Genomic DNA, 25,689 nt, shown 5'->3' with positions numbered 1-25,689 from the left:
TAAGCTTACAAGACTAAAATTTCCTAAATTTATCAGACTATTTTTTTTTCCTAATTTATCAGAATATAAAATTTATCAGAATGGACTTTTCCAAAATTATCAGCGTCGAAAATTATCGAATTCGATAATTATGAAAATTAATTTTTTCAAAGTTATCAGATTTTAAAATTTTCAAAAATATCAGATTCAATAATTTCCAAAATTGATTAGGGTGGAAAATTTAGAATTTAAATCATCGGACTGAAAAATTTGTTTTATAAGATTTGATATCCTCATTGCTTCAAAGTTCCAAGAGGGTTTTTTACTACTTGAGGGGGGGGGGGGCAATATACGGTACCTACAAAGTTGTGGAAACTGTGGTTCATTTAAAATAAAGGAATATTTTCAGCACTGAAAGTTACTTTATACTCCTTTTAAATTTAATTTCATAATTTCTTGAATAAAACCAGCTCCTAATCAAGTACTCTATAACCCGACTCGTTAAAAATTGTACTCGAGGTATTTTTAAGATAAAGTTTCCCCTTAATCAACAGGGTTGCCACGATACCTGGAAAACCTGGAATTCCTGGAAAAGTCAGGGAATTTGAATATGGGTATAAAAATCAAGGAAAAGTCAGGGAATTTTAAAAATTAGTCTAAAAATCAGGGAATTTAATTTCGGTTTCAAATAGGAAACTTTTACCAAGATATAGGCACAAAATAAGTCAGGGAAAATCTCCGGAGATGGTCAGCAGCGGCGGCCCTAGGGCAGAGCAAGCGGAGCGGTCGCTCTAGGCGCCAGGTGGAAAGGGCGCCAAAATTCCTTTTGAGAGGCGCGGGGCGGCGTGGCAGACGGCGGAGCCGCCGCCCAGAAAATTAATTTGCACAATCTCGCTCTACCATGACCAAGGGCTCGGGCCGGCGCTGATGGTCAGGGAAAACCGGGAAAAGTCAGGGTATTTGATAGTGAAAAAACTGTGGCAACCCTGATCAAGTACTCGATTACTCTACTCGAATACTCGATTAAAAAAATTTTATACTCGATAACCGACTTGATTGCCTAAAACCACTACTCACACAGCCCTATCTAACTGTTAAAATCTGGTGGTTAAGTTAAGGCTATTTTCTCTAATAAGACCTTCAATGGTTTAAAGGCCTAGGTTTTCTTCTGCCTGTCACCCTTGAAATTTGCTTTCCTTCCAAACAAATACCCTGGTGGTAGGCCAACCTCAGAACACGTTGGCCTACCACCAGGGTATTTGTTTGGAAGGAAAGCAAATTTCAAGGGTGACAAGCGGAAGAAAACCTAGGCCTTTAATATCTGAGCCAACGTGTTCCACTGTTAATGTCTGATAGTTAGCGACAGAGGTCGGCTTATACGTCCAATCAGGAAGGAAGGAGATGAGCTGGTAAAAATGGAACCATTTGTATTCCAGTCACGCCCATTCCGCCGCTCTCTGATCAGCACTTTATATCTAAATGCTAAAACGGTCATCAATATTCTCATCGGCCGCTCAGTCTCCGCGCCATCAGCCTGACGCGGGGAATACGCGGACGACCTCTGGCGGATGGATCTTCAATCAAAATGGCAATTATTTCTAATGGCCTGAGAACTTCCCCCGAATTTTAACGATTTTGCACATTTTTAAGGAATTTTTGAACCCCGATTAAATTTTTGCATAAATTGGCCTTCGCTGTCGTTGACACGTGTTCGGGGGGCTTAAACGACCATTTTTAGAAAGAGTGACGGATATGGGAGATGTTGAACCACGTTTCCATGACGACGACGTCGCGAAAAAAGCCCAAAAACGATCAAGGACAACGTTTAAATTGAAGAGTCAAAATTTCGTTAAAGCAAGAATTATTTTATAAAAACATAAGTCTATAATATTTACCATAAGTTTGTCACTTTGGGGAAAATTTTACCGAGAGCTAGTAACGGAGTGACGTCATCACTTGAAGAAAATTTCCCCCTAGCGTGGCTCTGTCAAAGGCTACGTGTTACGCAAGTCCGTATTGCAGTCTGTATCGTGAATAGCTCTCAGTAAAACTTTTGCACGTGAAGAATAGATAGTGTCACACTAATGTAACAATATTATACACTTATGATAATAATAATGATCAGCTACACTAATACCCAAGGCGCCACCACAGGCCTAAGTAATCATGCGACTTTTAAGGCCGAGTTAAATCGCGCAGATGGTGATAAGCTATTCATGCCAAGAGCTCCCTCCACTAACTATTAACGTTAACCCCTACAAGTTTTTATGGAAAGGAAAAGCCGAAGAACTAGAGGGAAAACCCCTCAAACCAGTGGGGAGAGAACTTGCAAACTTAACGTGAAAGGAGGGGTTTCGAGTTTTTCACCCAGTGCCACCTAGGAGAAACAAACACAGCACCCCACACAAGGAGAACGCAACCCGTCAGAAGTCGTGCATTTTCTTGAGTACAGTTTTCATTGGTTAGACGTTTTAGCGCCTGCTGCCGTCGGAATTAAGGGGAAAATTCGGAAATTGTCTTTCCCCCTTTCCGTAAAACGTTCAGCTAGAGCTCCATCTTTACCGTTAACCTCTACAATTTTTAATTATATACAAGTATAATCAGGAAACTATATAGGTATACACTTGGAATGTCTAATGAAGATTTTTACGGCCGTGATGTAGCTCGTATAAATGGGCGTGTCTTAAAGCGGGTAAACTCACGATAAAAACTCTCGCGCCTCGCTACCCTCATTCGACGAAAACTCGTCATTAAGCCTAGTCATGGTTATGATATTATTAGCTTACCTGATTATCTCTTTAATAACCATACAAATACCTGAAATTAGGTATCACTACACTTCTTTCGCGAAGAACGTTATAATTACTTTAAAATATTAAGTACGATAACAAATTGAGGTTTTATAATCTATTGTTTTATAAGCCTTTTTTGCGCGGGAAGATCGCCTATTTGTTACCATGACGACGCATTCTTTTCGCGTCAAACCTCGAGCCAATGAATTTGACGTAGTTAAGCCCCGCCCTTTTCTCGACGCGTTTTGGTATCACCGTCGCAATGGAACCTTAGACATTCCAAGTGTATACCTCTATAGTTTCCTGGTATAATTATATATTTCACCCTAACAACGAAAATATTTAACGCGTTGTTGCCAAGTTGGTCCGAAATAAGTAAATTTATCTGTGATAAAATTATGAGACAAATTAGAAAGTTTCGTCGTGGCATATTGGGGAACTGAAAGTCGGAAACTATTTAAAGTAGATCCGCTAATCCTTGGGCTCTTGAAGACAAATCCCATTAGCGGGAGAGGAAAGCTTCGGCCGTTTAAATTTTTTAAAAGGATTATAAACTCTCTTAAAATTATTTCTCGAATTTAAGCCGCATTTTCCATTCAACGGAAGTTCCAACTTTACGATCGCTATACCTAAACTGAAGTGCCTACTTGCCAGCTAGGAGCAACAAACACAAGGAGAACGCAGCTAGCCTTTAAACAGGCTAACGAAGGGTTGTGTACGAATTTCATTGGACGAGCGTCACGAGCCTTTAGGCTGAACGTTTTACTAGCGGGGGGGAAGACAATTTCCGAATTTTCCCCTTCCGACGGCAGCAGGCGCTGAAGCTTCTAGCCAATGAAAAATGTACGCAAGAAAATCCGCGACTTTTGACGGGTTGCGTTCTCCTTGTGTGGGGTGTTGTGTTTGTTACTCCTAGTTGCCAGAAATATTCGCCGCCCAAAACAGACGAACAAATGAATTAGGTAAAACTTATAAAGCTGGTTTCAAACTCGACGGAAAATTAGCAGCGTAAAGTTGAACGTTAGTGGTATATCGAATGGGAATCAACTTTCAGCTCGGTGTTTATTACCGTCTTTCCGGCATATTTTCCGTCGAGTGTGAAACCAGCTTAAGAGTTTAGACATAGCGTAATTCTGCACAATATAATCTCCTACAAGTTTCCGCGTTTACGTTTTCCAGGGCTAGCTTAATCTGCCTATCGTTAGGCATTCGCAACTAGAAAAAGGACTAACGTCAAAACTAGTGTTGTTAATTTTACTGAAAAATTTCCGGAAAATTTTCCGAATTTACCTAATTACTCCACTGGTTTATGCCAAAACTAATTTGGCCCATCATACATTTATTAGCATAAGACTATCAAGGCCCACTAAGTTTGAATTGGGCATAAATACGCGTGTATTCAGCACTAGCATAGAAACTTGAGGAATAGAAAGATTCGATGAAACGTGTTACGGGCTCGGTACGGGCAAAAGGTTCTCCGTTCATTTCCGCTTGAATCTAATTGGCCGTTATTTCAAATTTTGATTGGACCAGAGATAACCGGAAATGAAAGGAGATCCTTTTGCCCGTGTCATCTTAGTAAAGCACGTAAAAAGGCAGGGCCTTCTATTCCTGTGGTAGTTTCTATGGCACTAGATAGGCGCGGGAGCCAAAAAAACTACGCTACCTGGGGGTGAAAAATAGCAAATCCTGCCAACCCCCTTACCACCTAGTGTTCGGAATTGTTTATTCATTATCCACAAATTTTCCGATTTATTTAAAAAACGTTGGTAAAAAGAATATCATTTTAACTTATTTAATTATGTTTTTTACGCAACCAAGCATTAATTTGAATAAAAGTGGTATTTATTTAAATAATTGTTTGTTTTATTTAAATAATAGGCTTATTCACTTTCGATTATTTAAACATTTTACAATTTTTATTCAACTATTGGTTATTTAAATAAATATTATTTAAATGTCGCCGAGCTTATTTTATTCATGGATAAAAATTAATCGAATGCCGAGCACTACTACCACCTATACTACCTCTTGCCATCCGGTAGCATGCATTGGGGGATTTGTGCATAAGGTTCAATTTTTCACCACCAGTCATTTGTCTAACGTTAAAATCCCACGCGTTTCAAACTTAGGGAGGCCTTGATAGTCTTATGTTATTAGTTATTTGGCTATAGTTAAGTGAACTCGAAAGTTAATTTGTAAGCAACCCGTGAATGAACCAACTTGGGAATTTGAATACTGATTGGCGAGTCACTCCCTTTCGGCAGTCGAGAGTGAGGGGCCAATTGGGATTTCGAAAGGTCTCTATTTCCAGATGGAAATTGCTTCTTCGTGGTCTATCCGCGGAGAGATTCTATCAAGCCTCTTATACAGCTTACGTACTGAAACAGCTCCCCCGCGCATTCGTTAATGACAGAAGTATATTATATCTCAATTTTAAGATAAGTAGGGCACAAAAATGAAACATGGGATGGTATTTTAAGGTCCACAGAATCGTTTGAAAAATTGGGGCCAAATTTCAGTTAACTGCGAATATTGGCTCGTTGGGGAAATTTGAGAATTAAGAAATTTGAAACGTAGTGGCTGTGGTCTTTCTAAATTTCCTAAAGTTGATTTTATGTATTACATATGTATATATTAATTGTATGTGTGGACTATCTTGTACAGGTAATACTAAATTAAAACCATGGAAACCACTGTTGTACAATAAAAATTCTGATGTATTCTTTAGTTTAGTATGTAATCGCCTGACTCGGCGTCGAAACGGCCGTAGCGTAGCTTTTATTTGTTTTTAATAAAATAATTTTTATTGTACAACAGTGGTTTCCATGGTTTTAATTTAGTATGTATATATTGTAAATAGCCAATTCTTTTAATTTCAATATTTGATTTTGGTTCTAAAATTTTCCAAACATAGTGTTCTTTAAAATAGTTAGGAAATATGTTTCGGTAAATGACAATGAACAGTAAATGTTATAGCGTACTCGTGGAATCAAATAATGGTTTCCTCCCTGATGTAAAAGGGATTTGGAAATTTACAAAGAGCCAATAATTAATTCAATCGTACCCAAACCCTTAAAATGAAAAGGTTTCTTTGACGCTTTAACGATAGCTACCACAGTTATGTTTTCGCTCGATCGGTCAATAAAGCATATTTTCCCGATGTAATAGTTTTAGAAACTTACTACACCGTGTATTTCACCCAAACTCAGCGGGAACCCTTGAAGTCACATGTTAAAAGCTAATATAGTAACTTTGACACAAACGATTGAAAATTGTTTTCATTTTGATATAAATTTAATTGGCGCTTAAATAAATGCCGCTCTCTTTTTCTTTAATGCCCCTACGCGCATGCGCGAGTCGCTGAATAAAATAGTCACTTGTTTATGTTAGTTTTATTTGTAAAGCTAAAGTTTGCGTGCATTGTTTTCTTTGAGGAGGCGCGTGCGAAATTGAACGAGCCCTTATATATGGAAATATTAAGCACCACGCGCTTGAAAATATAACGTTTTTACAAGTATGAACTGGCTCTCTGTATTACTACTTCTAGGCAAATCGCTGAACAGGTTTTATTTAAGCGTCTATTGGTCAAAACTGGTTATCAAAACGACTTAAACTAGGTTTAAGTTTAGCAGTATATGAATACTTATATTATACTAGTTATAAAATGTACTTCTGGTAATACGTACTCACTCCTTTGGAATGTTAATTAAGGGCAAATCTATCGGATGAAAAACCAACCAAAGTAAGCCCAATCCTAGACTGAAAATAGGCCAAAATTTCACTTGGGAATAGCGAGCCAAAAGCAAGATTGTCTTAACGAAACTTGGCCTAAATCGACAGTGGCATCGCTAAGACTTTTTTCATTGTAAGCTAATTTGAATAGCCCCCCCCCCCCCCCCCGTCTTGGGCTTTAACTCGCCACCTCCAAAATTATTCGAAGAAAAGAAAATAACTAAAAATTCGATATTTTTAATGTTTAAAAATTCACACGTTTTATGGAAATGTTTATACATTAAAACCAGTAAAAGTATATTGTACAAGATAGTTTTGCTTACGTTGGCGATTTCAGTTAAATTGATTCAGTTCAAGGGTGTCAAAATTTCCAATTTTAACGATATTTTAAGATTTTGAAGTTACTATTTGTCTATATATTTTTGGAAATTCTTTTTAGAATTTTCGGACATTATTAAAATTTTAATTGGCCATCGTTAGTGGAATCGTGAACTCAACTTTCAAAATATACTAAAATCTTATAATAAAAATAACTACTATAAACAAGGCGAATTCGACCTTGAAAATGGTCATCCCGACCTTCAAAATGTTTATCTCCAAAATATAATAAAATCCTTTAATAAAATAACTGCTATAAACATGGCGATTTCGACCTTGAAATGGTGATTTTGACCTTGAAAATGACTTATCTTTTACCTTATAATAAAATAACTGCTATAATCATGCCGATTTCGACCTTGAAATGAAGGTTTTGACCTTGAAAATAACTTATCTTTTATCTTATAATAAAATAACTGCTATAAACATGGCGATTTTGACCTTGAAATGTTGATTTTGACCTTGAAAATGACTTATCTTTTATCTTATAATAAAATAACGGCTATAAACATGGCGATTTTGACCTTGAAATGTTGATTTTGACCTTGAAAATAACTTATCTTTTATCTTATAATAAAATAACTGCTATAAACATGGCGATTTTGACCTTGAAATGGTGATTTTGACCTTCAAAATGACTTATATTTTATCTTATAATAAAATAACTGCTATAAACATGGCGATTTCGACCTAGAAATGGTGATTTTGACCTTCAAAATTACTTATATTTTATCTTATAATAAAATAACTGCTATTAACAGGACGATTTCGACCTTGAAATGAAGGTTTTGACCTTCAAAATTACTTATATTTTATCTTATAATAAAATAACTGCTATTAACATGACGATTTCGCCCTTGAAATGGTGATTTTGACCTTGAAAATGACTTATCTTTTATCTTATAATAAAATAACTGCTATTAACATGACGATTTCGACCTAGAAATGGTGATTTTGACCTTCAAAATTACTTTTATTTTATCTTATATTAAAATAACTGCTATAATCATGGCGATTTCGACCTTAAAAATGACTTATCTTTTAAATTAGAAAATTAGTAAGTTATAGCCAACCTTGTATGACGGCATACAAGGTGATACCATGGATATTACCGTAAATAAGGTTATAATAACTGAATCGACCATTTGGTTAAAGTTTAATGCTCCCTTAACATATCGGTGAAGAACGTTCAATTGGACTTTTGTATAAAACCGGAAATTCCGCTCGCAAAGCAGGAAGTAGCAAGGCCAAAAAGGGGGTTTGTCGACAGAGAAACAGTGATATTTAATGGCCCATAAATAGGCAACTGGAGTCAATCCTAACGTAACAGGGCTTATCAACCGTCTCGAGAAGGCAGAGCCTCGTCCTTCGGGAGGCAGGGCGGACTGGGGATCCGTTTCCGTCGAGAAAGATATAATGTTATCGCTGTCCCTTTATTGGCTGGCCTATCTGAGGCAATGGCCAGCGTCTTAACTACAAGGAGGAATAACATCTCCTTCGGGACGACCAATCTTTATGGGCTTTCCGCTGGTCAAGGAATGCGAGGAATTATACGGGGATATCCAATAGCCGCCGATGCCAATACGAAAGACGCCCGCGTAATGTTTTACAGCTAAGGCCACTAAAAAGGAATATAGAAGTACAAGTCCCGCGGGGACCATTGATTAGTGGCACCCTCGTTCGATCAATGATTCGGATAATATCGAAAAAACGAACTCCGGAAACATTCCTTCCAATAGACTTTTTGTCTATTAACTCGTCCGTTGGTTGGTTGAGCTGGTTGGTCCCTAAACGTCTAACGCGTACGGCTCAGGTCAGTGGCGAAGGAACTATGGGGTACAAGGGTACAATGTACCCCCTTGATCAGGTCAGTGGCGAAGGAACGGGGGTACAAGGGTACAATGTACCCCCCTTGATCAGGTCAGTGGCGAAGGAACGATGGGGTACAAGGGTACAATGTACCCCCTTGATCAGGTCAGTGGCCTAGGAACGATGGGGTACAAGGGTATAATGTACCCCCCTTGATCAGGTCAGTGGCGAAGGAACGATGGGGTACAAGGGTATAATGTACCCCCTTGATCAGGTCAGTGGCGAAGGAAGGATGGGGTACAAGGGTATAATGTACCGCCTTGATCAGGTCAGTGGCGAAGGAACAGGGGTACAAGGGTACAATGTACCCCCCTTGATCAGGTCAGTGGAAAAGGAACGGGGGGTACAGGGGTACAATGTACCCCCTTGAAATCGGAAAGGGGCCCCAAATTGGTTTGAAAAGGTTGTCAAATTGTTTTAAAAGGGGCGAAAAACGCCTGCCGTGGAGGGGGTGCCAAATTTCGCATCCAAGCTGTACCCCCCTTAACCCAAAACGTTCATATGCTCCTGGCTCAGGTACCAAGTTGGACGACTCATTGAGTTGAGAATAGTGTATCTATAGAGTAATTGGGACCCGGTGTCTTGTGAAATAATAACATAAAATTTATGGAGGTCTGAAATTGGAATTTCACGAGACAAATTTCTAACTAAAAGTCATCTACTTATATATTATTACGACAGGTTCCACGTGGTTCGTGCTCTGTTTAAGTTGCTTTTCTTAATGATTCTAACGCTGCAAATTTTGAGTACGGGATTTGAATTTAAGTGATTTCAGAAATCAGAAACTGATTTTCAGATTTTAGAACGCAATTTTCGTGTTGACTTCTAGTTTTTTATGCTGATTTCGGGATTTTGGAAGTTATTTTAGGCCAGATTTCGGCATTTTACAGATGATATTAAGGTTTCTAAAATCATTTGTCTCTAGAGTGTACGGGATCTGGACGAATTTCGTACCCCTTGGTAAAATAATGGAATATAAAATTACAGCACTGGAAGTTCTAATATAAGATGTACTTTGAGCACATTTTTTGTAACGCGACCATATTTAAACTATACCTCTAGCAAAAGTGACATAATTACCAAAAGTGTGACAATCGGACCTATTTGTTAATGAATGTTACGAGCGAAATACAAGTTGGGAGGGGAGAAGGGAATGTATGCCTTTGGGAGGGAAGGAAGTTAAAACCAACAAATAACGCCTCGTAGTGAGGAACGGAGGAACTAAGTAGCACTGGTCAAAGTTAGTGTACTTTTTTTGCTTTTCGTCGTTCTGTGGAGATGCTATCGCCGTTTACCTACGATATAATACCATAGACTAAAAAAGATCCAGAAAGGCGACAATAAATAGTCTTTTATGTGGTCGATCTCGAGTCGAGCATTCATTAAACCTTTAGCATACGAAAGTACAGGGATTGTCACACTTTTGTTAATTATAAATAATCAGCTAGGCTAATACCCAAGGCACCACCTTAGGCCTAAGTCATCCAGTGGCGTAACTAGGGTAAATGTCGCCTATAGCAAGCACAGAAATCGCGCCCAGTCTGCAAGGGCGTATTTAAAGGGGTTTGGGACCAGGGGAGTTAAAAATGACGTGTTACCATACGCACTGGGGGCTTCTACTTGGGACAAAGGCGATTAATGAATAGTATAAGCAAAAGAATAGATAATCTTATTATCTCTTGTATTGATGTCAGACCAACATGTGATATTTCTTAAAGAGGCTAAAACGTTTACTGAAGATATACACTTTTTAAAAAATCTTTCTGAATTTTTTCATACTTTTTTTATGATTTTTGGCCATTTTGCGCCCTTCTCAAAGTGGCGCCCATGGCATGTGCCATGTCTGCCATACCCTAGTTACGCCACTGAAGTCATCATGCGACTTTTGAAGCCCTTAATTCAGGTGGCCGGGTTACAATGCGTAGGAGGGTGGTGGCAAGCCCTGCATGCCACGAGATCGAGCCAACAGCTCCCTACACTAACTATTACCGTTAACCTAGACAAGTTTTAATGGAAGGGGAAACCCCTTAAACCAGTGGGGAGAGAACTTGCAAACTCAAAGCAGAAAGAATTGTTCCGAGTTTTCACCCAGTGCCACAAGTTCGGATCGAACCCGGCTCCTCTTGCTGCGAGGCGAAAGTGCTAACCATTCGGCCACCCCACCTACTTTTGGCACTTTTGCTCTAGTTAAACTATTCCCAACTCAATAACTAATATAAATTGGTTTGTGAATCAGTCAATTAACTCCACTAGGCGATATGTGGGGTGGCGGAGTGGTTAGCACTTTCGCCTCGCAGCAAGAGGAGCCGGGTTCGATCCCAGCTTGTGGCACTGGGTGAAAACTCGGAACCACTCCTTCTGCGTTGAGTTTGCAAGTTCTCTCCCCACTGGTTTAAGGGGTTTTCCCCCGAGCTCTTCGGTTTCCCCTTCCATAAAAACTTGTTGAGGTTAACGGTAATAGTTAGTGTAGGGAGCTGCTGGCTCGATCACGTGGCATGCAGGGCTTGCCACCACCCTCCTACGCAGTCTAACCCGGCCACCTGAATTAAAAAAGGCTTCAAAAGTCGCTTGATGACTTAGGCCTAGGGTGGTGCCTTGGGTATTAGCCTAGCTGATTATTATTATTATTATTATTATTATTATCTACTACAGATTTCCATAACTCTTCGCCAGTCATGGTCTCTAATCAAAAGATTTGCCGCTGTACGTTCGCCGCTTCCAGACAAATGAAGACGGGAAGATTCGATTATAGCGACACCAAGTTTGTTCCAAATGAACTAAAATTTCCCGTGATTTCCGATGCTTTCTTTGAGACAACAGCCGTCAAAAAAGGCCGTAGGGGCAGACTTCAAAAGTTTAAAATTTCAGTTGAGAAATGTTTACTGTGGAAACTCAAATAATCAGCTAGCCTAATTTCTAAAGCAGCACCTTAGGCCCAAGTCATCGATTTCTGGGTTGCAATGCGTATAAGGGTGGTGGCAAGCCCCTCATGCCACGCGCACCAACAGATCCCTACACTTTTTATTTATACCGTTTTTAACACACAATTCTAAGGGATTTGTGTGCAGTGGGCCCACGTACAGTGTAGCCGACGCCGCCGCCGCCGTATTCCACGTAACTCTCCAAGAATTAGGCTTAGAAGGGCCAGGGATATCGTAATCGAAAGAAAATATCATGTGGTCGGTAGCCCGTCAAACATTTGTGAAATCGGAGACCAAAATGTTAATCATTTTTCCATTTAAGTGGTTTTTCGCGATTTTAGAATCTAAATATACATACTTTTTTTTTAAATTTAGACCGACTTGGTTGAAAATTATATTTTTAGTTAGTACTGATCATTTCTGAACTACATTTTCGGTTTCATTAAGAAATTTTAATTTTAAGTGAGATTTCTGGCCAATTCGCGGGACCCCACAACCCGCGTACGCGCTATTGTGATATTTGAATTTCGTACCAATTGATACAGGCGCCATCTAACTCCAAAAAATAAATTTTAAAATTTTTTAAAAGATCCATGGAGAAATTATAAGAATAAAATTTAAACGGAGGAAACACATGGATTTTCAAAACAAAAGTTTATTTTAAAAACTGTCGTGAGCTTTCGACCCGCGGGTCTTTGTCAAACTAAGAAAGCAATCTAAAATTTTTGAATATATATACAGTTTCTTAAAAACTCATACAAGGTTACAAAAAATGTTAAAAAATTAAAAAAATACAAAGCAACTAATTTCTAAAAGTAACTTTAAAGCACGAACTAATGATGCTTCAGCTAACAATTTAAGTGTCAGTGAAAAATTTGCCTTTAAAACTCTCAAATCTGATAAGTCAATAAAAATTTTAAGTGCGAATAAAGGGGGGAAAGTAGTGGTGTTAAATACGGCTAACTACAACGAAAAAATGTTAGATTTATTAAATAATTCTGGTGATTACATTGAAATAATAAGAGATGAAACAGTTAAACTAGATAAAATTGTCAGACAGAAAATTAGGAAGTGTATTTCAAACAATGAACTAGACAAGAATGACTTTTTTAGATTAATCTCTAATAATCTCAAAACACCCTTTATTTACGTCCTACCCAAAATTCACAAGAACAACTGCCCCTTACGTCCTGTAGTTTCTTCTCGTGACAGTCCGACTTATTGGCTGGCTCGTAGGTTAGTTAAAATTCTTTCACCTCTTGTAGGTACCACCCCTCACCATATCGTTGAAAAATTAGAGAGGTAAAATTAGAAACATCCTATCGCATTCTTAGTCTAGATGTGATTAGTTTATTTACTAATGTACCAATTAATGGGGTGATAGATATTTTAAAACAAAAACTGGAAACGGATGATGGATGGAAAAATCGTACTGATTTAAAATTAGACTCTATATTAAATTTAACGAAATTGTGTTGTGAAAGTACCTATTTCTCGTTTAATGAAAATTTCTATTCCCAGTCACGTGGTTTAGCGATGGGAAACCCCCTCTGCCCGTTTTTAGCAAATTTATATATGGAACATGTAGAAGAATTTTTTTAAATGTTAGAAATAGTAGACATATAAAACTGTGGCTGAGATACGTTGATGATATCTTTATTTTATTTAAAAATATTAAAGGGGGGACTGATAAATTATTGTACTTCGCTAATTCTATAGATAACTCGATTAAATTCACATTAGAAATGGAAAATGACGGTAAACTACCTTTTTAGATGTTTTAATAGAACGTACTGAAATATGTAATAAATTAAAATGTTCCCTCTATCAAAAGGCCACCCATTGTAAACAATTTCTAAACTAGCAGTCCTATCATAGTAATAAGATAAAACTGGGGATGGTAAAAAGTTTGAAACATAGGATTGAAGCAATCTCTGATACCCCTGATGTAGATAAACAAACATTAAAAAATCAATTAATCGACTCTGGTTATCCAAAACCTGTAATATCAGGAATTTTCCAATCTCATAATTTAAAACTACAATCTGTTGTTAACCCTAAACCAAAAATAGTTCTTCCTTACGTAAAAAAATAAAAGCGAAACTGTAAACAGACTATACGAGCAAATTTAATATAAACCTTGTAAACCGAGGTGGAAAGAACTTAAAACGTATTTTTAAAAATAATTCATCTAAAAAAGATATGGAAATTTTCAATGAGAAATGTATAGTTTATAAATTTAATTGTAGCTGTGGAAAACCCTATATTGGAGAGACGAAACGCCCCCTTAAAAAACGTATTTACGAACATAAGAATTGTATAAAGTTGGGCGACTCTGAAAATGGTATGGCAGAGCATATTTGGAAATCTGGAAAAAATGAGAATCACGTGATCAATTTTAATGAACCAAACATTTTATACAGGGAATCGAATTATTTTAAAAGAAAATTTATTGAAGGTGTTTATATAAATGACATTGGTAGACTCAACCTTGATAAAGGGAGTAAAACAGCAAAACTGTGGGGGTTATTTGATAAGGAGCTCCTGTACCCTACCCGTAGAAATTAGTTGCTTTGTATTTTTTTAATTTTTTAACATTTTTTGTAACCTTGTATGAGTTTTTAAGAAACTGTATATATATCAAAAAAATTTAGATTGCTTTCTTAGTTTGACAAAGACCCGCGGGTCGAAAGCTCACGACAGTTTTTAAAATAAACTTTTGTTTTGAAAATCCATGTGTTTCCTCCGTTTACATTTTATTCTTAACTCCAAAAAACATGGCTACCTTATTTCCGAAACCAGCTAACTCGATAAACGCGGTTTGTCTAAAATTTAATTTAAATTAACGTGTTTGCGTTAGCTACTTTATTTCCAAAACCAGGTAACTCGAAAAATTATTTTCCGATAAAATTCCTCTTGGGTTTAAAAATTCTTCTTAGGTTAATTAAGCTAATGTACATGATGATTGGAAATTTGTTCAAATTTAAATTTAATATTTAAAATATAGGGGGAATTGTGGGTACTTAAATGTCCGTGACAGCTTGTTGTCCCTACACTCACTATTACCACTAATCTCAACAAGTTTTTATGGAAAGGAGAAACCGAAGAACTCGGGGGGAAACCCCTTTATTCAGTGAGGAGAGAACTTGCAAACTCAACGCGGAAGGAGTGGTTCCGGGTTTTTACCCAGTGCCACAAGCTGGGATCGAACCCGGCCCCCAGAGACATAGCAACATTTCGACGCCAGGGGGAGTCAATTGGAATTTTTGAAGGATCGTCTAAAGTAATTGGGGGAATAAATTTCCACCCCTAATCCCTAATAGTGGGATAGAGTAATGGCACTGTGACGTAATAGATAAAAAAATTGCACTCAAAATGGCTACTACTCTATAGTCTGATAGTTTGTACTTTGAAAATATCGTTATTAATATTTTTTAGAAAATAATATTTTCGCATAACATAGTCCCTATGTCCCCCCAGATGCTACGCCCCTGCCGGCCTCCTCCTAAGAAAAGAACATTGAGTTGGGAATATTAATCTAGAGGTCCAATCAAAACGTCGATTTCAGTATTTCGCGAAACAAGTTTTTAACAAATAAGAATACTACCGTATGCTCAAAAATGACGAAAAAACTTTATCATTCTACCCGTGGCGCCGTCTATCTTTCAATGGTTCGTTCAAATAAGACGCGTTTTACGGCAAAATTTTTTTTTTCAAAAATAATGGATGGCGCCACGGGTCATATGATAACGTTTTCCCGTCATTTTAGAGGAGACGGCACATTTTTAATTTTCAAAAGCTTGTTTCGCGGGAAGCAGATTTGATTGGATCTCTAGATTAATATTCTCAACTCAATGGAAAAGAATTGCAGCCGCACGCGTTCGTCGTTCAGGGAAACTAGCTTCATCCCTCCGTATCAGTTCGTGTATTATAGATCTGTATGGATTGATCTTCCTGTTCCATTAGAACGAGCTCGGGGACTGGGCTGCTGAATTCCCAGAAGGGCCCACATTGCTGTCTCAAATGAGACGAAACCGATATAATGGCTACCTACTTATGACACTCAACCGGCGTCTGCTGCCGTATATTAGGCCTCGGATTATAAAGCTATCATTCTAAATCGAGCAGACGGCGTCAATTGGTTTTTACAAATGAAATTGCACAAACCAAATTGAAATAGGGTATTTTAGATATTGACGAGCTGTAGTAAGTTTGTATTTTGTATATTGTGTTTCCATGGTAAACTTTTCAATAGTACATTGAATATAAGATTTTTTTCAATAGGTCTTTCAATAAAATACGGGATGTCACGTGTACATGTTTTTTCTATGTCACTAGCTATAATTATTGACTGGAATTCATACCTCTACTCGGAATGCTTATATTGATGTATCGCGATTGGTAAGATCACTCTGACGGCTTTGGCACCGCCTACGAGATAAAAAATCCCCTCTGCGCGCGCTCCCCACTCACGTTGTTGTTCGTTAAGTTAACATAGTGAGTTTAGTGACGTCGAAAAAACCGTCAGCCACATCGAGACGAAAATCTGCCGCGATAAGCATTCCAAGTAATAGTATGGATTCCTGTTATTGAAGATAGAAAGCACGCGCTACAGTCGATAAAGATATGGGAATTTGAAGTTCACGTGCGAAACGCACGCGCCAATAAAGTACTCGTGACACAGAAAAAATATATATATTTCTAACTTTTTTATTGTTTTGTTTTATGGAAACACCTATTTACGCAGGGATACACAAATGCGTGAACTTTGAGCAAATATTGATTCGGGATGCGTCTAGTTTGTCATAATTCTAACTCAGCCAACCGCTGAACATGTTGGCCTAATTTAAAGGGGGACAGGCAGAAGAAAACCAAGGCCTTTAAGATAGCAAACTTGGCTCTGTACGTACCATTTCTCCCAAATTTTGGGAGAAATCATATATCTGATACCCACGTTCTTTCAAATGATATCATCTACCAAAGAACACGTTTCTGAAATTATTGACGTTCTCCAATTACGTAACGCACTAACAATATTATTGTAAGAAGAGAGGGAGGTTCTTATAAGTGTTACCAAAAGGCTATAATTATTGACGTTCTCCAATTACGTAACTAACTAACAATTGTAAGAAGAGAGGGAGTTTCTTATAAGTGTTACCAAAAGGCTATAATTATTGACGTTCTCCAATTACGTAACGCACTAACAATTGTAAGAAGAGAGGGAGGTTCTTATAAGTGTTACCAAAAGGCTATAATATATATTTTACGAGAGTAGTCATGCTTGAAACGTACCTTCGCATGTTCCCGATGATGATTCAAATTGCTTTTCGGAAGGAAACCTTGTGCGAGTTACTAAGGCTATTGCATCGGGAAAATGATTTATTAATTAGTAAATGTTCCTATACAATGTTTGGTTTGGTGGAATATTAGCGCTCAATTCGAGCCCGCGAAGGTTCATGTTTCGTATTTATGGACAGTGATCCAAAAATCCCTCTATTTTCGAATATTGTGTATACCACTGGTAAATAGTGCTAAATATGGTAAATTATTGCATATAATGGTAATTATGGTAAATTATTGCATATAATGGTAAATATGGTAAATATGGAAAACAATGGTAAATATGGAAAACAATGGTAAATATGGAAAACAATGGGTAAATATGGAAAACAATGGTAAGTATGGAAAATTATGGTAAATATGGAAAACAATGGTAAATATGGAAAACAATGGTAAATATGGAAAACAATTATGGTAAATATGGAAAATTATGGTAAATATGGTAAATTATGGTAAATATGGTAAATTATGGTAAGTAATGGTAAATATGGTAAATTATGGTAAATATGGAAAATTATGGTAAATATGGTAAATTATGGTAAGTAATGGTAAATATGGTAAATTATGGTAAATATGGAAGACAATGGTAAATATGGTAAATTATGGTAAATATGGAAGACAATGGTAAATATGGTAAATTATGGTAAATATGGAAGACAATGGTAAATATGGTAAATTATGGTAAATATGGTAAATTATTATATATAATGGTAAATTATTATATATAATGGTAAATTATTATATATAATGGTAAATTATTATATATAATGGTAAATTATTATATATAATGGTAAATTATTATATATAATGGTAAATTATTATATATAATGGTAAATTATTATATATAATGGTAAATTATTATATATAATGGTAAATTATTATATATAATGGTAAATTATTATATATAATGGTAAATTATTATATATAATGGTAAATTATTATATATAATGGTAAATTATTATATATAATGGTAAATTATTATATATAATGGTAAATTATTATATATAATGGTAAATTATTATATATAATGGTAAATTATTATATATAATGGTAAATTATTATATATAATGGTAAATTATTATATATAATGGTAAATTATTATATATAATGGTAAATTATTATATATAATGGTAAATTATTATATATAATGGTAAATTATTATATATAATGGTAAATTATTATATATAATGGTAAATTATTATATATAATGGTAAATTATTATATATAATGGTAAATTATTATATATAATGGTAAATTATTATATATAATGGTAAATTATTATATATAATGGTAAATTATTATATATAATGGTAAATTATTATATATAATGGTAAATTATTATATATAATGGTAAATTATTATATATAATGGTAAATTATTATATATAATGGTAAATTATTATATATAATGGTAAATTATTATATATAATGGTAAATTATTATATATAATGGTAAATTATTATATATAATGGTAAATTATTATATATAATGGTAAATTATTATATATAATGGTAAATTATTATATATAATGGTAAATTATTATATATAATGGTAAATTATTATATATAATGGTAAATTATTATATATAATGGTAAATTATTATATATAATGGTAAATTATTATATATAATGGTAAATTATTATATATAATGGTAAATTATTATATATAATGGTAAATTATTATATATAATGGTAAATTATTATATATAATGGTAAATTATTATATATAATGGCAAATATTTTTTATATTATATAATCATATATGAAATTAAGAAAATAATTAAAAAAAGGAATATATCAACCTTAAAAATATCTTAAACTTAATTTTCATTACACTACAAGTCTGTTCTAAATCTTAAAGGTTTTATCTCCCTAAATGTAGGTTTCAGTTTTAAATACTATAAATAATTCATGGAAATATATTATTATATATTACATTATCTACCATTATTTACCACTTTTCCCATTTTATACCATCCCGTTATTTACCATTTCTTTTTATAGCATCACGTCATTTACCATTATTTACCACTTAATTTACCACCAGTTAAATACCTCTTCGGAACCCCGATTATGGCCTAGATGGCTACTTATCTCCTAAGATATATATTATACACTATACCGAAGTAAGTTACGTCACATATCATAATTCTACATCGGAATGTAAAATATAGATAAACTTAATAAATTTAATAAATCAATTAGTACTGCTTTTTCTCATTTATAGTGTAAAACCATAGATGGCGTTACACAACACTAGGGAGGCTTCTAAATAAAACCGCGCGCGACGTACGCTCGATGGCCACCTGTTTAAGGCATTAAAAGTCACTTGATTATTATTATGAACTGGAAACGTGATGTCGAGCGTGAGTCACGCGTGGTTTTAAATAGAAGTGGGAAAACCCCCCTAGTGTTGTGTGGAAGTAGGCTGCAACAAGCGCAAACCCAAGCAGCAGGGAAACGCGAACATTAAGGTTTGGGTTCGTGTGATAGGTAAAAAAGGACTTTTGTAAACAAATTGAGGTTACCAGCGTAAAATGGTAACTTTAACCATGGACTGTATTATAGCTAAAGGGACGGGTTATCTTGTAGCTTCCACAATGCTATTTACCTAGTTCGACGACGATTTGTCGCGGGGGGAAGAGTGAGAGATTTTCTTAGGATCTTCAAGGCCATTTTGTCGCCTGAAAGCAAAGGTATAAACAGGTTAAATTTACGTAGTTTTTGCTTTCAGGGGCCGATTTTCTTTTTTCTAAATGAAATGGTAACGGCTTTTAACGCTCCTCGGAAGTTTTTTTAACGTTGATTATATTTGTAATTTTTGGCTTTTTATTCAGTTTATATTTAAATTAATGAGAAAACTTAGCATTTTTTGTAGAGGCTAAAGTTTATTAACAATTTAAATATGGTTAAAAAGCAGTGTTCGTATTCTTTGTGTGGTAATAAGGACAATTCTATTGCCTCTAGTAGACAAATTAGGTATTTTCCTTTTCCTCGCCCTAAAAAAGACATCGCAAAATGTAAAAGATGGATTTCTGCTTGCGGTAGATTTGACAATCGCTTAGAATTATCAAATATCAACAAATCTACACTTTACATTTGCTCTGAACATTTTGTCGGTGGTCTTGGTCCCACATCAGAAAACCCTGACCTCGTTTTGAACTTTTTATGAAATTTTCACAATAACCTTGAAAACCCTTGATTTAGGAGACTGCCAACTATTTTTATCCTCACCAAGTTGGCCGCAAACGGACTCTCCTCCCGCCGATTTTTTAGCTGGATAACCCGTCCCTTTAGCTATAATACAGTCCATGCTTTAACAGTATTTAAAGTCCTTGCTGCTTGGTGTTGCGCTTTTTGCAGCCTACTTCCAGGGGCTAGTAGGTCACATTTTGAAACTCTCTGGCGCTCTTTCGACTCATCGTAGGAAAATGGGGAGAAAACAGGCATACTTCTCAAATCACCCCCTACCACTCCTTAAAAATTTTGCATAACCCTTTGAAACACCCTGTATAGTATACTATTCAAATAAATTTAACCCATATATATTTTTTAAATCTATAAATTAAACCCAGCGGGCTACGTGCAAATAATAAATTTCTTTTAAAATTAACGACTTTAGGAAAATTAAAAAAGGTAGTGAAATTGAATTAAATCTGTCGGGAGGAGAAGCCGACCAAAAGCCCCTTTTAAAATGAATTCCTTTTTAAACGAGGGTGGCTGAACTAACACGAGCCCTATCAATTTCCGCGCTATATCTATAAGCACGTTTTATTATTCCTTTACTTTGGTCGTTATAAGGCAAAGCGGTGATCATAGGCGTAGAGACTTAAGATCCGTTTTCTTTACAAAAGACTATTTATTTCTTCGGCTCATAGATGGCGCGATGGCTTAAGTAGGAGAGATGAGAAGAGTCGTTCCATCTCATATCGCGATCGGTCCTCGTCAGCCGATAGTGAAGGGAAAGGCGGAGATCAAAGGAGCCGCCCTTTGTCGGCAGTGTCAGGTTGAGAAAGATTGTCCGGGGGTGGGAGTCTCGGACAACTAGCGAAACGCTCTCGATAAGCTTCGCTAAACATCGTAAATTGGCCGTATCGCATTTCCCTTCCGACCTTTTCCTTCCGTTGATTTTCTTTATCATTATTCGCGCGGGTCGCAATTTATTAATCTAATTTTCTCGGACTACTTTCGCCATCTATCGGCGAGGGACCCGAAACAGAAATTCCGGAATGCCAGAAAGATTTCTATCAAACGATAAAGAGGCTAAGCTTTCTATATTCGAATATTTGGCCATGGAACATATTCGTCGCTGCTAAAACAAATCGCTGTTGGTGTCTAAGCTATAATTGCAAAATGTTCAATGGAAAAGAAATTTCCTTCAAGTTGTCAACGGGGGAAAATTGCAATAGTTGATAATTTATTTAGGATGGTTAATTGTTAAAATTTGGTTAAAATAATAAATAATATTTTTGAGCGGAAACTCCTTCTTTGGGAGCTAACTAAAACAAAGGTTGATTGACAATTGAAATTGTAGCAACCATTTTTCAAATACTAAAAATTTAACGAAGAATACGTCCTGGAAAAGAAATTTCGTTAAAGTCGTCAACTAGTTACATTTCGCTACCTGAGAACGAAAATCAAGCAAGTCGAGATACCTGCATTTGGAAATAAATTAGGGGGGGAAGAAACTATAGTAAAAACCTCTTTTTCGTTCAAGCTGAATGTTTTAGTTTTAACTTTACACAATCGAATTATAGTTTTATTAATAATAATAATAATAATAATAATCAGCTAGGCTAATACCCAAGGCACCACCCTAGGCCTAAGTCATCGAGCGACTTTTAAAGCCTTTAATTCAGGTGGCCGGGTTACAATAGGCTGAACCTTCCTCTAGTGCTTAAAATAATTTTGATAATTCTAATATTAAAAGTTAACGAGATATAAGGCTATAACTAAAGGGTAGTTTGGGCACTTGCCCAACTTGTTTAGCTCCGGGGGTCCAAATTAAAACGTAATAATTAAATTACTTTGAAATTTAAAATTGTCAAAATTATTTTAAGCACGAAACAAGAGGCTGTTCTACACATAAATATTAATTTAATAAGTTAAAACTTAAAGATAAAACAGTTCAGCTTGAAATAGCGCGAAACTAGACAATGGCCAATGTAGACTTCCCCCTTAAACTCATTATTTCAATTATTATTGCCATTATTATAGAAATAAAAAAAAACTTGTTTTTAACAAAATGTATTTTTTCTTGCTTGACCTTGGTTCTCAAGTAGCGATTGATTTCTTTAGGTCGTTAATTTTTAATATACCCCGAATTAATCGAAAATGAAATTATCGAATTGCTTTTGATCGGTACAATTGTCATTCAGACTTTTAATTATTGTAGAATGGATCGAACGTTCATTTGATCGAATGGTATTTAAATACTGAATTGGTCGATATTTTAGTAGAAATTTTGTAGTAGGAATAATAATAATAATAATAATAAAACCCAAGGCACCACCATAGGCTTAAGTCATCAAGCGACTTTTAAAGCCTTTAATTCAGATGGCCGGATTACAATGCGTAAGAGGGTGGTGGCAAGCCCTTCACGGCACGCAAGCTAACAGCTCCCTACACTAACTATTACCGTTAACCTCAACAAGTTTTTATGGAAGGTTTAACCGAAGAGCTCGGAGGCAATCCCCTTTAACCAGTGGGGAGGGGACTTGCAAACTCAACGCGGAAGGAGTTGTTCCGAGTTTTCACCCAGTGCCACAAGCTGGGATCGAACCCGGCTCTTCTTGATCGAATATTCAGCTAGACGTCGCTGTCGATGGAAATATTCGATGGGTTAGGTTAGATTGGGTTAGTTTTCGGTTTCCCAGCTTTTAATTTCAGTTTCCTAGCTCGAAATTAGGTGACATTTATCAATTTTTACTTCCAGTGTAGTATTTTCCGTAGTTTTCCTTACAATTGTAGTTTCGATCAAATTACATTCGATCATTGATACCTAAGCCGTTAATATATTATCCAAATAATAAAAATATTTGGAGGTATAGAAACCTCGTATTTGGGTACTAACATAATCACGAGTATATCTATAGGTAGGAGTATTAAAATTATAAATTGTAGCGAAATCTGTCGCAATTTCAGGGAAGTTAAAATATAATTAATTTACTTAATTGACTCTCTAGCATGGCGCAACCTTTCGCGCAAAGGCTGAACTAAATGGCGCGGGAAAACGTCTAGCGGCCAACATAAAGAAAGGTTAATAAATAATTCAGAGTGTCTATTACGCTGTAAACATTTTATCAGTGACCTTTAAATTTTAAACGGGACCGCAACTAAACAAAACAGTCTCAAACACAAATCTCGCGTCGACGTAAGAATTTTGGTTCGGAAAACTTACATTATCCTATCAGTACAACTATAAGTATGAGAATTATCCAAAATTATAATTCAGGGTTGACACAAAATTTTCAGATACAAATTCCTTGACTATTCCCTGTTTTCCCTGACTATTTTAACAGATTTTCCCTAACTTATTAAGACCAAAATCTTTCTTTTATATTTTACTTTTATCAGAAGTTAATAAAGTTAGATGAACTTATATTTCAGTAAAAAGGTTATTGCAATGTTGAAAAAATTAGCCAAACTTTCAAGGAAATAAATGATAATCGTGGAATTTGTCATAGATCTAGAGTTAAATTACCTTCAAAAAGTGCCAAGATAAAATTGAATTCCCTGACTTTTCCCTGAATTTTTACCAATTCTTAAAATTCCCTGACATTTCCCTGACTGTTTAGGCCCATTTTTGAATTCCCTGACTTTCCCTGTTTTCCCTGACGTGTGGCAACCCTGTAATTGATCTATTTTTCAGGGTTATTAAGCAATAAAGGTTTAGTTAATCACAGAGCCCCCTAGTATCTAAATATGCCAAGACGAAGTATACTCGAGTATTCGCGAGCGAAACGAGTCTAGGTGGCGTAACGGCGCTAACTTATCCGTGGTAGCGCCTATGATCTAGCGTCTGCTACGGACAAATTAAAAAATCATAAGAACGTTTTTTCTAAAATAAAATTATCAAAATATCAAAAAACGATGTAAAAATTATATTAAAATTCATTATTTATAAGGTAAAATTTATGAATAACGATGAGGAAAAACTAATAGCGTCTACTTTAGCCGCTACTTATATAGGTTTCAATGACGAACCCAAGGGGGCGTAGCGATAGTTTTCGGTCGCGAATACTACTTCTATGGATGATAATATACTACTCAGTTTCCAGTCCTAGTCGGAGCTGGTCGAAAGGGTCAATGTTGAAAAAGGTTCGGTTTGAAACTTAGCATTATAACAATATGAAATTGGAAAAGTATTATTATTATGTTAATTATGGCACAACTAATATAGAACTAAGTTGCCCTACATGAAATTTTTTATGCAACTCTTCACCACAATTGCAAATCAATTTTATATTCATCACACAATTTTGATTCTCTTCTTTTAGAAAATCTTTAAACATTTTGGGAGGGTCAAACTGATATGCAAAAGTGGTTAAAAATTTCACTAAAATTATATTGAAGTGGTCACATATAGGGTAAGGACGGGCAACATGGAACACTTTTTACAAATACTTAAATAACTTCTGTTTACATAAAGTCAGAAATTATATTGTTCTTGTAATATGAAATGCGCCACATTTCCACCCTGGATTCAGCTTTTAATCCCCTTTAGATATTGCACAATTTTCATTTTTCCAAAGGCTATAGCAAATGTCAACTTGGAACACTCACTGCTAACTTGGAACGGCCTTACCCCAACTTAGAACACTCACTGCTAACTTGGAACGCCCTTACCCCAACTTGGAACACTAACTGCTAACTTGGAACACTCACTGATAACTTGGAACAATCACTGCTAACTTGGAACAATCACTGCTAACTTGGAACACTCACTGCTAACTTGGAACACTCACTGCTAACTTGGAACACTCACTGATAACTTGGAACAATCACTGCTAACTTGGAACAATCACTGCTAACTTGGAACGGCCTTACCCCAACTTAGAACACTCACTGCTAACTTGGAACGCCCTTACCCCAACTTGGAACACTAACTGCTAACTTGGAACACTCACTGATAACTTGGAACAATCACTGCTAACTTGGAACACTCACTGCTAACTTGGAACACTCACTGCTAACTTGGAACACTCACTGATAACTTGGAACAATCACTGCTAACTTGGAACAATCACTGCTAACTTGGAACACTCACTGCTAACTTGGAACACTCACTGCTAACTTGGAACACTCACTGGTAACTATGAACAATCTCTGATAACTTGGTACACTCACTGCTAACTTCTAAAACTCACTGATATCTTAGAACACCAATGATAATGAATGGCAAATAATAATTTAAGGTAGGATGTAGCAACTCCGAAATTTTTTACAAATCTTTGGATAACTTAGTCAGGGCCGGATTAACCAATAGGCCGAATAGGCCTGGGCCTAGGTCACCAGGAGGGTTCGAAAAAAATAAAAGTACAAAACTTTAATCATTTGCTTTTCACAAAATATTTTCCGGAGTAATTTTAGTAAATGCGTCCACCCCTATGAACCAAAAACGTTTGATTGTCACATTCTCTGACGGACTGCCGTTTAGCCCCTGACGACGTACTAA

The 25,689-nt window shown here is 35.9% G+C and overlaps 1 protein-coding gene across 1 annotated transcript in view; it reads right to left on the bottom strand.

The window, feature by feature from the left end:
• The window catches only part of LOC149961161 (leucine-rich repeat neuronal protein 1-like), a 248,721-nt gene that overhangs the window by 161,036 nt on the left and 61,996 nt on the right, over window positions 1-25,689 (bottom strand). The window lies entirely within an intron of this gene.

The sequence above is a fragment of the Leiobunum rupestre genome, chromosome 1 (assembly GCF_980474605.1).
Source record: "Leiobunum rupestre chromosome 1, qqLeiRupe1.1.hap1, whole genome shotgun sequence".
Lineage (NCBI taxonomy): Eukaryota > Metazoa > Arthropoda > Arachnida > Opiliones > Sclerosomatidae > Leiobunum > Leiobunum rupestre.
This window is presented reverse-complemented; position numbering and strand designations above follow the sequence as displayed.